Below are 16344 nucleotides of genomic sequence, written 5' to 3' on the forward strand. Positions count from 1 at the left end.
AGCAAGAGAGGGGGCAAGAGCAGAGCAGAAGCGTAGGGAAATAATGAAGCACACATCATCTGCAGCTTCCTTTATAAAAACCTAGATCTCTCCATGTGCATCCTGTATGATATTTAGTACAATCTCTTCGTCTCTGTATAGCCAGACTGAAAGAGAGGCCAGATATAGGTCCTGTTTATATTTAAGAAGCACACAGAGGAATTCCTTAGAGAACAGGACTGGACTCTACAAGCAGATTACTTGGCCTACTAAGTGTGAACACATATATGTTTTTTTAAACTTATGGGACCACAGAAAACCTATGTAAAAAGTCCCAAAGTGTTTATATTTATTTATTATACAGGAAAAACCTATTTAGTTACTCCAGAGCCATACACCATCCCCACACCCTTAATATAATAATATTACAACAAGAAAATAAAATTCATGTCCAAGCATGTTCACACATACTCTACATTCAGACTGCCTCCCCCAGCTGAAACATCTGATATGCCAGATGCTTGAGTGAAGAAGTACATTTTTAGTTGTTTTTTTAATTTATCCATAGAGCAGTCACATGCTGTTGGTCTGGTTCTAGGAGCTGTTTTATATAAAGTCACATATCTACTGTACGTATCTTACATGTATTTACATGCACATACAGCATATATATATGGATTTCCTTTCCATATATATTTCTTAAAATTGTACTTGTGAACCACCATGATTACTTATGTCCAGGCGATATAGAAAATTATTTGTGCTTCAAAAGTGGTGTAAATGTGTGCATATATCTGTGTATATTATGAAACCTGAAAATGTATATAAAACGTATTGAAAATAGTGTTTAGTAGCAGGGAATCATTCATACCACATTAACAGAAACTCTTAACATCACACCATCAATATAACAAATTATAAAACAACGGAGAAAAATAAACCTCAATTGTGAGAGGCCGGGACTACACAAGTACCCGAGCCAACTCACATCATCACTGATTTATGAAAAAACTCCGTGTACATTTAAATAAATAGTTTTCATTCATGCACAGTTAATATTTTTCAATGATTTTTTCCCAAAGATTTTTCAGGGTGAGCAATGTAAGCAGAGTTCAATATATTAGAACATATTCATAGCATGAACAGGATCCCAAACTGACTACAAAAAAAGGCGAGGGCTACAGCTCAACTTAATGGGTATAAGCAATTGTTGAGGCATGGAGTTTGGAACAAAAGTAAGAGAAAAACATCCACTCATCTGAAGATACGGAGTGACTCAAAAGATTCTCAGTTCCTTATCCCAACAGAAAAGTCTTTCTGTTTCGCCTAGAAGGCTACTTCAGGGGAAGAATCCAATGTCCAAATATCTCCCGCTTCTTCCAACGCCACCATTTTGAGAGGAGCCAGCTTTACAATTGTGGCGTTGGAAGAAGCGGGAGATATTTGGACATTGGATTCTTCCCCTGAAAGACTTTTCTGTCGGGATAAGGAACTGAGAATCTTTTGAGTCACTCCGTATCTTCAGATGAGTGGATGTTTTTCTCTTACTTTTGTTCCAAACTCCATGCCTCAACAATTGCTTATACCCGTTAAGTTGAGCTGTAGCCCTCGCCTTTTTTTGTAGTCAGTTTGGGATCCTGTTCATGCTATGAATATGTTCTAATATATTGAACTCTGCTTACATTGCTCACCCTGAAAAATCTTTGGAAAAAAATCATTGAAAAATATTAACTGTGCATGAATGAAATCTATTTATTTAAATGTACACGGAGTTTTTTCATAAATCAGTGATGATGTGAGTTGGCTCGGGTACTTGTGTAGTCCCGGCCTCTCACAATTGAGGTTTATTTTTCTCTGTTGTTTTATAATTTGTTATATTGATGGTGTGATGTTAAGAGTTTCTGTTAATGTGGTATGAATGATTCCCTGCTACTAAACACTATTTTCAATATGTTTTATATACATTTTGATATATACGATTGAATTCCCTTATACATTTAGTATTATGAAACCTGAACATACATCACAACTCAGCATCTGCACTCTCAAAGTACACCCCCAGGAACACCAACATGTGACACATGTATAAATACATGGACACGGATTCTCAAACCAATGCCGATTTTCTAAGCATCCATACATCCTTTAAAAACGCCATTTTTTAACCGAGATTTGAGTCGCCTAAAAAAATTGGCACCAGAATCATGCTTACATAGGTGCTTTGGGCCACCTAATGACAAAGTACACATGGCTAAAGTTGGAAGTGTCATTAGGCGGCCTAAAGTACCTATGTAGGCATGATTGATGTGAAGATGGGCACCAGAAATGTAGGCCCAGAAAACCCTGGCCTAAATTTCCGGTGCCTATCTTTTGTGTCGTCGCAATTCCGAAACCTGCGCCAATGTGTGATTGACACGCTATCGGTGCCGGTTCAAGAATCTGGGATACGTGATTGGCGCCGGTTCAAGAATCCAGGCCCTGCTGTCTTGTCATCATGCATATTTATATGCATGTACACTGCCACACAGTTTTATAAAAGGTCTTTTCTGCAAGCAAAACAGGTTTTACAAGCAGAAAACCCTTTAATTAACCTCTTAAATTACCTCATGTTCCATATGCCTCCATTGCCAAGCCTCCTTGGGATCAAATTGAGTATATTTATGGTAGTTTGAGTGATTTGTTATCTGTGACTTATACCCTATCATGTCAGAATACTCTTAAGGTGGGCAGTTGGTATTTAGGATGCGGTGCTTGGCAGCACAGCTTTGTAAAAGGACCCATAAGTATACATTCTTCTCAATGGAGGAGGGAAAATAGTGGAGTGCCACAGTGATCTGTACTGGCATTGGTGGTGTTTAACTTATTTATAAATGATCTGGAAATTGGGATGACAAGTGAGGTGTTTAAATTTGCAGATGACACTAAACTGTTCCAATTTTGTTAAAACGCATGCAGACTGTGAAGAATTGTAGGCAGACCTTAGGAAATTAGAAGACTGGACATCCAAATGGTAGATGAAATTTAATGTGGACTAATGCAATGTGACAAGTTAATTTGAAAAAATCATTCCAGTAAAGTTAAAGCCACAAATAGCCTAATAGAGTACACTTACAAAGCGAAAGAAAAAGCCTTGGTTTATAGGAGAGGTGTACCCACACTCTTCCACCCTGACATCATCGGCAAAAAACTTTCACGAGTGGTGCTTAAACAAAACAGTGAGGGCTCCTTTTACGAAGGTGCGCTAAGCATTTTAGCGCACGCTAGTCGAAAATCTACCGCCTGCTCAAAAGGAGGCTAGCACACTTGGAAATTTAGCGTGTGCTTTTCTGTACATTAAGGCCCTAGCGCAGCTTTGTAAAAGGAGCCCGGAGTGTTTTAAATCAAAAGGAATAGTCAAAGAGGAAAAAATATGCTGCTGGAATCACTGTGTACCAAAGGATACACTGCACACAATCGGGCCAACGATTGTTTTGTGGCAGAATGCCACTGCTTCAGGGCTTATACAATTCCCAGCTATCTGTGCAAAGATCCAAACCTCTGCCATACACCTCTCCTATAAACTGATGGTTTTTCTTTCTCTGTGTAAGTGCACTCTATTAGGCTCTTTGTGGCTTTAACTTTAATGGAGTGATTTTTTCATATTATCTTGTATTACTTACCCAACATTCCTTATTTTTTGAATATTGTTTGTTACTAATGCAATGTGATGCACATTGGTAAAAAATAGTTACCAGGTGCTAGGGTCCACCTTGTGGGTCAGTGTCCAAGAAAAAAGATCTGGGCGTCATTGTAGACAATATGCTGAAAATTTCCGCCCAATGTGGGCAGTGGCGGCCAAAAAGCCAACAAAACACTAGGAATTATTAGTAAAGGGATGATAAACAAGACAGAATGTTATAATGTTTCTCCATCCACCTTGAGTATTGTATTCAATTCTGGTTTCCTTATCTCAAAAATATAGCGGAATTCGAAAAGATTCAAAGAAGAGCAACCAAGATGATAAAGAGGATGGAACTGCTGTTGTGTGAGCAAAGACTAAAGAGGTTAGAGTTCTTCAGCTTGGAAAAGAGAAGGCTGAGGGGAGATATAATTGAAGTCTACAAAATCCTGAGTGGTGTAGAATGGGTACGAGTGGATCGATTTTTTTACTCCATCAAAAATTACAAAGACTAGGGGACACTTGAAATTACGGGGAAATATTTTACGACTAATAGGAAATATTTTTTCACTCAGAGAATAGTTAAGCTTTGAAACGCATTGCCAGAGGATATGGATAAGAGCGGTTAATGTTTACAAAAGGTTTGGACAAGTTTCTGGAGGAAAAGTCCATAATCTGCTATTGAGACACACATGGGAGGAGCTACTTCTTGCCCTGGAATGGTAGCATTGAATATTGCTACTATTTGGTTTTTTGCCAGGTACTTGTGACCTGGATTGGCCACCATGAAGATGAGATACTGGACTAGATGGACCACTGGTCTGACTCAATAAGTCTATTTTTATATTCATATATTACAGATAAGGTGTGTGTGTAATGGGGGTAGGGGAAGGGGGAAGAAGGGAGGCCTAAAATGAAAAAACTGGGAAAAAAAAGTTTGGCTTCTACTGATATCTGAAAAGCCGATTATTATGTATCTTTTACATTTATACGGTTTGTTTTTGCTAAAAAGTTTTAAATCGAAATTATCCCCATGTTGTGAACGTATTTTTGTACCCTATATGCGTGTGCACAGGACTGCATTACGAGGACAAATCCCTACTTTTTAGGCACTTATTTGGAGCCTATTCTAAAAGTTTTCCTTTACAGCAGGGGTGTCTAACCTGCGGCCCTGTGAAGTATTTTGTGCGGCCACGGTCGATGTGGTGTTTTCCTCTGCTGCCCCCGGGTGTTTACCATCTTACCGGCTCCCTCCTCTGTCTTACTGCAGCGTTTGCATGTTTGTGCGGCCCCTGAAAATTTTTTTTCGACCAATGCGGCCCAGGGAAGCCAAAAGGTTGGACACCCCTGCTTTACAGGATACCAAATTAGCAAGGCAAATGCAGTAAGTCAAGTCAATAAGAAATAACAAGATGTAATAAAGCTGCTTTATGTTACTATATTTTAGTCATCTCCACTGTTTTTCCTTCATCTGCTGCTGATTCTGGAGTGTTTGTTCCTCTGTTTCTGGACTCTAAATAAGCTTATTAAAATACATGAATTATTTACATAAATATATGATGTGTCCAAGGCGACATTTCCCAATAGGCAGAACAAACAACAACCTGCATTCCTTAAAGACAAAGTCACTGAACATGTATTCATTAAAATTTTAATGAGTATTTGGAAGCCTGGACTTTGCCTTTTCTGTGACTCAGACACAGATTATTTTTGTAAGGGCTGATTTAACTGTCCCTTAGGCAGCCTCCCCCTTGGGGGGGGGGGTGAAAGAGGAGTAGGAGGGAGTGGGAAAAGGACAGTCAACTGCCTGTCTAGATGTCATTTGTAGGACCTTCTATGATTTCTCAGGATTTTTAAAAAATACTTGAACTCACTAAAAACAAGCCACTGTTTTGGGAGCCTTTGGGCTTCTTCTATTAAACTGAGCTAGCAGTTTCTAGAGTGGGGAGCCACGCTGAATGGCCCGCGCTGCTCCCGATGCTAAAAACTGCTAGCGCAGTTTCATAGAAGAGGGGGGTTTGTTGGAACCGAGTTAAAAATACCCCCTCTTCTATGAAACTGCGCTAGTGGTTTTTAGTGCAGAGAGCCGCGCAGAATGGCCCGTGCTGCTCCCCACGCTCATAGGAATTCAATGAGTGTCAGGAGCAGCGCGGGCCATTCAGCGTGGCTCTCTGCGCTAAAAAACACTAGCGCGGTTTTATAGAAGAGGGGGTTAATGGCTTCTGTATCACAGAATAAGCATCTTTAATTTTAACCAATTGTAACCTGAACTAAGCTGCTAAAAGTCAACTTTATTATTGAGGGCATCTTCAGCGGCCACACCTGAGCAGCATTAAGGTGGCTGAGGCTTTATGGTTGGAGGACTTACCTCCCCAAAGCTGGCTGCAACTCATGATATTTGGAGGGACTTCCATTCAGGAAAGGGCAGTAGGGAGGAAGGGCATCAGTCTGGACCTGTTTCTCTTCCAAAGACAGTTTGCAGAGAAGGGGTCATGGTCTTTTTGTAACATTTCTCAGGTAAAACGGTCTCTTGTGTTAATATTTCTTTGAGATTCCAAGGAACAGTTAGAAAAGAAGGGCAGTTCTGAAAAATATTGCATTTGGTTTTATGGAAAAGGGAATTAAAAAAAAAATACACAGAACAAGAATGGTGCAGTTTAACAACTGTAGGACATCAGTTTGTAGAAAGGCCTATCCGTATCCAACTCTCTGGTCTCAGTATGATGGTGGCTAAGCTCAGGGCAGAATTGTAAGAATTAAAGCTGTTTATCCTTCTGTACATCTCTTCAATTGAACAACCTCCCCCTAGCTCCCCTTCCTTTCTCCTCTCTCTTGTTCCCTGCGCTCCTTCCTTTACCTCCTTGCTCTTCTACCGCTCCCCCCACCTCTGCCCTCCTCCCTTCTCATGCTCCCCCTCCCCTTCTCTCTTTACGTCTTCTCACCTGTCTCTTCGTTCGAATGCCTATCATTTTATTGTCCTGTAACTTTATTGTGAATGTCAATTGTAACCCGTTCTGAGCTCCCGGGAGAATGGGGTAGAAATCTAAATAAATAAATAAAAATAAATACAGAGCAGGGGTTCTCAACCCAGTCCTCAGGATACACCCAGTCAGTAAAGTTTTCAGGATATTCACAACAAATATGCACGAGATAGATTTGCATACAGTAGAGGTAGTGCATTCGGATTTGTCATACATATTTCACTATGGTATCCTTAAAACCTGACTGGGTGTGTCCCGAGGATTGGTTTGAGAATCACTGCCCTGTACAGAAGGATAAACACCTTTAATTCTTACCAATTCTGCCTTGAGCTTAGCCATCATCATACTAAGCCCAGAGAGTTGGATCATAGGCTTCAAAACGGGGAAGGTCATAGGGCCTTTGGCCTCCCCCCAAATTGAGTTATGGCTCTACTCACCCACCCATCTCCTTCCGGCGGCTGTAATTTTAAATCTTCGTGCAGCCGCCACACAGCAAGGCTGCAGAATGAAGACTTCCGGGGCAGGGCTGCTTGTTGACGCTGCGCAGTGGCTGCTGGAAGATTTAAAATTACAGCAACTGGGAAAGGTAGGTGGGGGAGCTGGGAGCTGGAGAGAGAGGTTGTGCCACAGGATTCTGCTGGGGCTAGGGTGGAGCCTTTAGGCCCCTCCCCCCAAATGAAAAAGCATAACTCCTTTATATTTGAAATTCCATTGGTTACCAATTGGATTTTAGAATTAAATTTAAAATCCTGATGCTGGCACTATTTGAGTTACAACCATTATATCTCGCTAATTTAGTGTTATTTTACTAGTCGCTTGTTGAGATCTTTAAATGGCAACAGAGTAGCTGTTCCTCATATCTCAAAGGCTCACCTTGCCTCAACCAGAAATGGTGCATTTTCCTACTTGGTTCTAATATTGTGGAATAATTTACCAGTAGAGTTAAGGAAAGAAGAATTATTTCAAAATTTTAAGGGGCATCTAAAAGCACATTTTTTTTTCAAATGGCTCTCCCGAATTAAATAATGGAATGGGGACCGCAATCTGCCTTAATTTGTATCAATTTCTACTGATTCATGTTGATTTGGATTTATTTATTTCATATAACAGTTTTAGTGGCTATGTTTTAGAAATGTTCATTTCTTTGATGCTCTCAAGCTCTGCCAGTGACAGATCTGTGAAGTGTGCTGTGCCGGGAATTGTATCAAGACCTGCACTAAAATATGACTGTTTGCTATCAGGCCACTTCAGAGACTTTTCTATCTCTTAAATTTGTTTTGTTTTATTTTTTATCTTCTTCCATTATTTCTATTTATTTGATTTTTGATCTTGGAAATGTATTATATGTTGTTATTACATATCTTTAGTTTATCAGATACTTTAGCTAGATTGTGAGCCTTCGGGACAGATAGCGTAGTTTTTCTCAAGTACCTAATTTCATTTTAGTTTGATACTTTGTAAACCGCTTAGGTCAGTATATCAAATCTTAAATAAACAATAAACATTCTGCTGCCTATGAGTTGGATACAGATAGACCTTAGGGCTCCTTTTATCAAGGTGCGGTAGGCGGTTAACGCGCAGAATACCGCGCGTTCAACCGCCTGCCGCACTAGTCGCTAACGCCTCCATTGACGAGGCGTTTATTTTTAGGCTTGCCGTGGGGGTTAATGCGTGATGAAATGTCCGACGCGCTAACCCCCGTAGTGCGCCTTGATAAAAGGAGCTCTTAGAGTTTACTCATTATAACTTCATTCCAATAAAGGATCTCAAAAACAAGCAGTAGTTGGATTATAGTGAAGCAGTGAATCAGCGAGACATTTTACAAATATCCCTGGATTCAATATATTGTCTCCGAATAAACGCATGTGCAAATAAATTGACTAATGAGCTCAGAAACATCCATAATTGGGTGCTGACAGCCAATTGGAATCGGCAGTCTTAAAAATTTGTGCGCACATCTTGCCGTGCACTGGTCTATAAAGAATGGTGCCTAACTTCAATCACATGTATTTGAAAAGGGGACCTGGCTGGGGCATTCCAAAATTTGCAATGCAGATTTACAGGATTTGCTTGGTTGGGTGCCAGCATTTAAACCCGGCTTTTAGCAGGCATAAGTACAGCACGCAAAAGTTAGGCAACAGATTCATGCCAAACGCTAGTCTATAAAGGCTACAGATGACTGCCCTTTTTCTACCCCATACCCCCAGAGAGAGGCTGTCTGAGGTGCAGTTCGATAGTACTCTGGCCCTTCTGGGGAAAGCCCAGAGTCCCAAATATTGATTAAAGGTTTGCTGAATACATATTGAGTGACTTTTGTTTGTAATGCTAACACCTTAAAAGCTATGAATTTACTTTGAATAATAACATAAGCCAGTTTGCTTACCATAACATAATAAATAGTAGCAGATAAAGACCTGAACAGTCCATCCACTCTGCCTAACAGTCACCCTCATTATACAGTATATTCATGGATAAGTTGTCTTTTCTTTAATATTTCTGGGCAATAGACCACAGAAGTCTGCCCAGTACTGACTTTAGGTTCCCACTGCTGTAATTGCTATTGAAGCCCACTCCAGCCTATCCTAACCATCCTATCACTGAAGCTTCTATCGGAACCCTGCCCAGCTCATCCTAAACCAAATCACCATATATGGGACACAGACCATGCAAGATTGCCCAGTACCGGCCTTAGTTTGGTTTATACCATTCCTTTTCTAATTAGAGATTCTCTGTGTTCATCCCATGCTTTTTTGAATTCCGTCACCATTTTCAACTCCACCACCTCCCTCGGGAGGGCATTCCAGCATCTATACAATGGCATAATGACTTCAGGCTTACGGCCGTAAGCCTGAAGTCATTATGCCATTGTATAGATCCATGGTGAGACCCCATCTGGAATACTGTGTACAATTCTGGAGGCCACATTACCACAAAGATGTGCTGAGACTCGAGTCAGTCCAGAGAATGGCCATCCGGATGGTCTCAGGACTCAAGGATCTCCCGTACGAGGAACGGCTAGATAGATTACAGCTATACTCACTCGAGGAACGCAGAGAGAGGGGAGACATGATCGAGACGTTCAAGTATCTCACGGGCCGCATCGAGGTGGAAGAAGATATCTTCTTTCTCATGGGTCCCACAGCAACAAGAGGGCATCGGTGAAAAATCAGGGGCGGGAAACTGCACAGTGACACCAGGAAATTCTTTTTCACCGAAAGGGTGGTTGATTGCTGGAATAGTCTTCCACTTCAGGTGATTGAGGCCAGCAGCGTGCCTGATTTTAAGGCCAAATGGGATCGTCACGTGGGATCTTTTCGCAGAAAGGTAGGAGAGGGTCATTAGGGTGGGCAGACTAGATGGGCCGTGGCCCTTATCTGCCATCTATTTCTATGTTTCTACCACCCTCTCCATGAAAAATAATTTCCTAACATTACTCTAAGTATACCACCCTGCAACCTCAATTCATACCCTCTAGTTTTACCATTTTCCTTTCTCTGGAAAAGATTTGCTTCTATATTAATACCTTTCAAGAGACTGTTATAATTTCCCAGTTCCCTCAGGCAGAAGCCGCGTAAGGGGCTGTTTGACCCTTTCTGAAAAGCTGAAGAAGGGTTGGCAAGCCAACATTTAATATTATTCAAATATTTTCTCCAAACTTGTCATGACAAAGTCCATTCACAGCATACTTTTACTTTTGAGTGCTACAGACCAAAAGCTTGCAAGGGTCAGGCCTCTGAAGGATTAGTTTGCTTAGGCTGTGTTTTTGCATTTTGTATGTCAGTTGTCTATATGTATAATGAATCATTTGCCTGCTTCTGGTGTTTAGGGGAAATGACCATTATGGTCTCTTCAACCCCATATAAAATGTGTGCTCCATTCAGCCTCTAGTAAATTTGATTTAAATTTCATTGGGAAGGGAGGGAATCTCAATAATGATATTCAGTACTCTGGAAATAGTGATTTTAGGATTCTCAGTTCATAACAATATTTATATGATCTTGTGAAGGATTTTAATTTTGCAACTTCTAAGCATTATTGAAGCGTAGCTTCTTAAACTGGATGTAGTCTTACTGAATCAGCCTTGTCCACTTAAGGAATCAAACTTGACTAGCAGGTAGGGGTGGAGAAGTGCTTATTTTAGCATATGCAGATCTACAGTTTCATCGGGTTGAAACGTCACTTTCTAATAAATCAGAGCTAACCTTGTAACAAATTAAGATCTGGGCTATCTGTTTGAGTGACTGGAGAAGGTGCAATCATAGAACTGTGAATATAAGAATAGAGGTCCAACAGCCCTGAAAAACTTTAGATTTGGCGGGAATGGGAGGGACCCATATCTAAGTTTATTTTCACCCTGTTGTTAAATTCACCCTGTTGTTGGAACTCACTTATTGGGGGGTTTTGTTTGGGAACCCCCCCCCAGTTTACTGAATAGACATCACGCCGGCGCCAGTTGTAACCCTCCACATTTTACTGTAAACTGAACTTTTTCCCTAAAACTATTTCCTAACTATGACTGACCACACAAACTCACTTGTGAAAAAATGCTTTTATACGCTATGGAAACTAAGAACCATAAAAAAATTATTTGACCCTTCATCATTCAGGTTGCTGGTACAGGCACTGATCCTATCCCTTCTTGACTACTGCAACATCATCTACCTAGGCATCCCACAAAAAACAATAAAAAAACTAAGATTAATACAAAACACCGCCGTTCGCCTAATTTTCGGACTTAGAAAAAACGAACACATCAGCCCCTACTACAAAAAGCTGCACTGGCTTCCAATAGAAGCGCGAATTCTATTCAAATTCGCTTGCACCTGTTTCAAACAAGCCTGGGGACTAGCACCTTCATACCTACTAACTCACTTCACCCTACACAACCCCACAAGAACGACCAGAAACAAAAACATCTTTGCATACCCAAAGACCACAGGCTGCAGATACAAATCCTTCTTGGACAGAACCTTTAAGTTCCAAGCGAACAGACAGCAAACCTGGCTGAAAAACCACATAAACGAACCAAATATGACTTATAATACATTCCGCAAATCGATCAAAACCACCCTATTCGCTAAATTCATTGACTAAAACGGTCCCCTCCCCCACTAAGACCCCCCTCATGGATGTTCTAAATCTTTCAGACACTCATTACCCTTAGATCTCCAATTAATATGTAAGTTTACCATTTAGACTATTGTTCGGCATCTAGACTCTTTGTTCGGTACGGTATTTAAACTTATTGTATAGTATTGTATTTAGACTTACTGTATTGTATTATATGTGGAGTTATTGTATTGTATTAGCATTGTACTGTACTAAGACCTTTGTTATTCGCTGAATGTCCAGCCTTCTTACATTGTAAACCGCCTAGAAGTCGCCTGACTATGGCGGTATAGAAAAATAAAGTTATTATTATTATTATTATTATTATAAAAACAGGGAAAAAGTGTTCAGTAAAATGTGGGGGGTTACAACCCCCCACACCCCCCACAACGCCCCCACAACGCGGCGCAATGTCTATTAAGTGGGGGGGTTCCCCCCCACCCACCCCCGTTAGAGCACTAAAAACAGTAATTTAGAGTGGCGTGGCGGCACGCGCTGTTCTCAATTGTCTGGGCGCGCCTTTGTCCCGGCGCGCTTTTGACCTGACACCCATTCTGCCTGAGTGAATATCTGCAGGTATTGATGACTTTACCAAATAAATAACAAATTTGGATTTTAATACTTCTAATATACTATACTTGGAGATTTTAATTTGCAGATTGATGCTATACAAAGTCTGCATTAGGTTATATGCAGAGGATGGCCACATCCACATAAGTAAAGCCATATTCTTAATCCTGTGTTCTTGCTAAGTGGTTCAGAAATTTAGTTAATAACTTGCCCTTGTTAGTGTTCCCTGTATCATGTAATCTCTTTATATTCAATTATCTATTCTAGTGTCTTCTGTGAAGCAACAATCATGGTCATTTATATATCATAATACAATAAGGGCTTAGCTGTTTTTGCTCAATGGTCCTTTGAGAATGGGGACCCCAAGCTGATGGATGCAACTTCATTACTGAATTTGTGGGCCATTACACTGGAAGGATTGGTAGGCCTGGCCCTAGTGAAAACTGGCCCCCAATATTTAAAGGAGACATTAGTTTACTCAGAAAAAAAATGTTCTCTATAATAAGCTGAGTATCCCTGGCACTAAAGGAAAATTCGATCAGCTATAAGCCATCTCTGAGAGCTAATTTACATGGTCCAGCAACAGGTACAAGTGGATCGATTTTATTTACTGCATTAAGATTTAGAAAGACTAAGGGACACTTGATGAAGTTACAGAGTAATACTTTGAAAACCAATAGGAGGAAATATTTTTTCACTCAGAGAATAGTTAAGCTCTGGAATGCATTGCCAGATGATGTGGTTAATGTAGCTGGTTTTTTAAAAAAGGTTTGGACAAGTTCCTGGAGGAAAAGTCCATGCACTGCTGTTGAGACAGATATGGGAGAAGCCACTGCTTGCCCTGGATTGGTGGCATGGCATGCTGCTACTGTTTGGGTTTTTGTCAGGTACTTGTGACTTGGATTGGCTTCCGTGAAGACAGGATACTGGGTTAAATGGACCACTGGTCTGACCCAGTAAGGCTATGCTTATTTTCTTAACTCCTTTATCAGCTGTGAGACCTGTCTCATTCATATCACCTCAATGGATTCCTTCATACTGTATAGAAAAAAACATAGATTATATTACAAATCCTGTTCAAATAGCTGATGCAACTTGCAATTAGCTAGTTCCAAAGAATAGGTGGTTTGACAGAGAAACTTGTTTCTGGTTGATGTAGATTTCACAATCTATGAATAGCATTACAGTAAGGCTTGAAGCTCGCTTAAGGAAAAGTGAGAATTCACCCTTTTTTTGAAGGAAGTCTTTATTTGAGCCTTCTGATATATTGCTCCATTTTGAATTTCAAACCAAACCAAAAGGAAAGACCAGAGGTCCAACTGTCTGCAGTAAAAAACAATCCAGAGCAAACAAACCAAAACTGCAGACTTTGTACACGATGCAGGCAGACTTTATTGTGACAAGTAAATCTTTGATTAAAAACCTTTTACCAGGCAAGGGACCCTTGCCTGGTAAAAGGTTTTTAATCAAAGATTTACTTGTCACAATAAAGTCTGCCTGCATCGTGTACAAAGTCTGCAGTTTTGGTTTGTTTGCTCTCCATTTTGAATTTGACATTCGTTGCCACAATAACTGAATAGGCTGCTTGTCAACAGCTGCAGGGCAATCTGGGTATTTATGACAGTGAGATATATCAATATGGTTTTCATCCTGGCTATGATCCCAGGTATCCATTAAAAACTTTGTTTTACTTTAAATCAGTAATACAGGGATATCGTTAAGGACCCATGACTCAGAACCTAATGCTGGCACTAGAGGCAATTAGTGCTGAACTAGTGTCGGCGTTCATGTGTGTAGAATGTTCAGAGGGCACTAGCTCACAAAGCAAATGAATGGTAATGAGGTCATTGCGTATTCTCTCCCCGTGCTCAGAGAACAGCGCACAAACGGTGCCCTTAATGTTGGAGACAGGCTGCCCACTCAGAGACGAGGCTGAGGACTTTAAAGAGAGGATTTCTTCTGGATTTTCCATTTTAAAATCTATCAGTTTCGATTTATTTTGGAAGTGGAGGGAAGCCGTTGCGACCCTCTGGTACTGAGAAACAAACGTGTGCAAGTCTGAGCAAAACAAAGTGAAAGCATGCATTGGCACCTGTTTTCTGCTCTTAAATATAAGTCTTTCAAGTGGAAAAAAAAAAAATTGAAACGCACAAATGTGTGCTTCACTTCCAGGTCTGCCTGGGCATAGGCACAAGAGCTGTGCTTACAATGAAACTCTTGTGCATACATGCCAGGCACAATTCTCTCCCTTACTTATGGTCTCACGGTAATTTACATGGCATTAGCATGAACATTGGGGAGCTTCATTTCTGCGCTGTTCCTGTGGCATGGAACAGGTGCTGTTCACTTTAACGCCAGAGTTCTAAAGAGGAAAGGAAAGAACCTGCAAAAGAATAAAAAGAAGAAATACGAACAAATACTTTTATTCTGTGTACAAAGAAGGGACTAAAGAAGAGCAGGCAAACATTCAGAAGAGAGGTAGATGCCACTTCATTTACTGTACATAAGAACTGGCTAAACCAGGCAATGGAGCCAGATGGAATACATCCAGTCTAGGATAAATAAGAGAACTCAGGTGCTGGCAGCTGCACTAACAAGTCTGCTCAATCATTCTTTAATATTATTAAGGCTTTGCTCACATCTTTGTCAGTAGTAGCTCAAGGTGAGCTACATTCAGGTACACTGAGGCATTGGAGGGTTAGGAGACTTGTTCAAGATCACTAGGGGCAGCAGTGTGATTTGAACTAAGCAACTAGAGAATGATACAGTGACAAAATTCGTCACTCTTCCTGTCCCCATGGATAACCATGGGATACCATCTCAATGTCGTTCTTTAAGGAAAGAGGGAAGAATCAGAGTATGAATGGGCACAACCACTGACCCTCAAGCCTTGCATTGAAGAATGCTGGCGTAGAAGAACTGAGGTTGAGATAAGACACTAAAGAATGACAGTCTCTGGTATCCAGAGCAAATATTGTGATGTCATAATGCCTCCACCAATGCCTAAGAGCCAACCTCAGCAGTGATGTCACAATGGCTTCATTATCCTATACTTGGCTCACATAAGAATCAGAGTATGAATGGGCACAACCACTGAACCTCAAGCCTTGCATTGAAGAATGCTGGTGTAGAAGAACTGAGGTTGAGATAAGACACTAAAGAATGACAGTCTCTGGTATCCAGAGCAAATATTGTGATGTCATAATGCCTCCACCAAGCCTAAGAGCCAACCTCAGCAGTGATGTCACAATGGCTTCATTATCCTATACTTGGCTCACATAAGAATCAGAGTATGAATGGGCACAACCACTGAACCTCAAGCCTTGCATTGAAGAATGCTGGTATAGAAGGACTGAGGTTGAGATAGACACGAAAGAATGACACGGGATTGTTTCCCACAGGGACAGGAATAGTGATGGATTTTGTCACCATGTCATTGGATGTCAAGCCCAGTGTCCTAACCACTAGGCTACTCTTTCACTTTCTTCTTTGGAGGAAGAAGAGGTCCCACAGGACTGGAGAAGGGCAGAGGGTGCGCCTCTTCGTAAAAATGGAACTGGAGAGAAAGCTGGTAAGTAGTGGCCAGGTAGTTTGACTTCTGTAGTGAGTAAAGTGGTGGAAGCACTACTCCATTACCTCAGGTACAAACTCAGAGTGTGAGTCCTCCAGGACCAGGGAATTTACAGTAGATTCTCTGTTAACCAGAATTCAATTAACTAGAACTCTCAAGTAACCAGAAAAAAAATCTAAGAAATACTGTAATACTTTAAATAAAAATGAAAATAAAAACAATTTCTGGTGGAAATTTAAATGTAAACTTGGCATGCCACACCTAAGTACGCCCACACGTCTAGTAGTTTGTCTAGAACAGTTTCTGGTATGGCATAGTATGGGGTATAGTATTAGTTAGGCCTATTTTTATAGTAACTCTCAAGCAACCAGAAACTACATTTATCCAGCATCTATCTGGTTAACTGAGAGTCTACTGAACCTAGAGTACCTGAATGTAACTCACTGTGAACTACTCCCAACAAATAAATAAATAGA

The 16344-nt window shown here is 40.7% G+C and overlaps 1 protein-coding gene across 4 annotated transcripts in view; it reads right to left on the minus strand.

Annotated features, from left to right (window-relative positions):
* CLN3 (CLN3 lysosomal/endosomal transmembrane protein, battenin) overlaps positions 1-16344 on the minus strand; it is a 68645-nt gene that overhangs the window by 33153 nt on the left and 19148 nt on the right. The gene's annotated exons all lie outside the window — the stretch shown is intronic.

The sequence above is a fragment of the Geotrypetes seraphini genome, chromosome 5 (assembly GCF_902459505.1).
Source record: "Geotrypetes seraphini chromosome 5, aGeoSer1.1, whole genome shotgun sequence".
Classification (NCBI taxonomy): domain Eukaryota; kingdom Metazoa; phylum Chordata; class Amphibia; order Gymnophiona; family Dermophiidae; genus Geotrypetes; species Geotrypetes seraphini.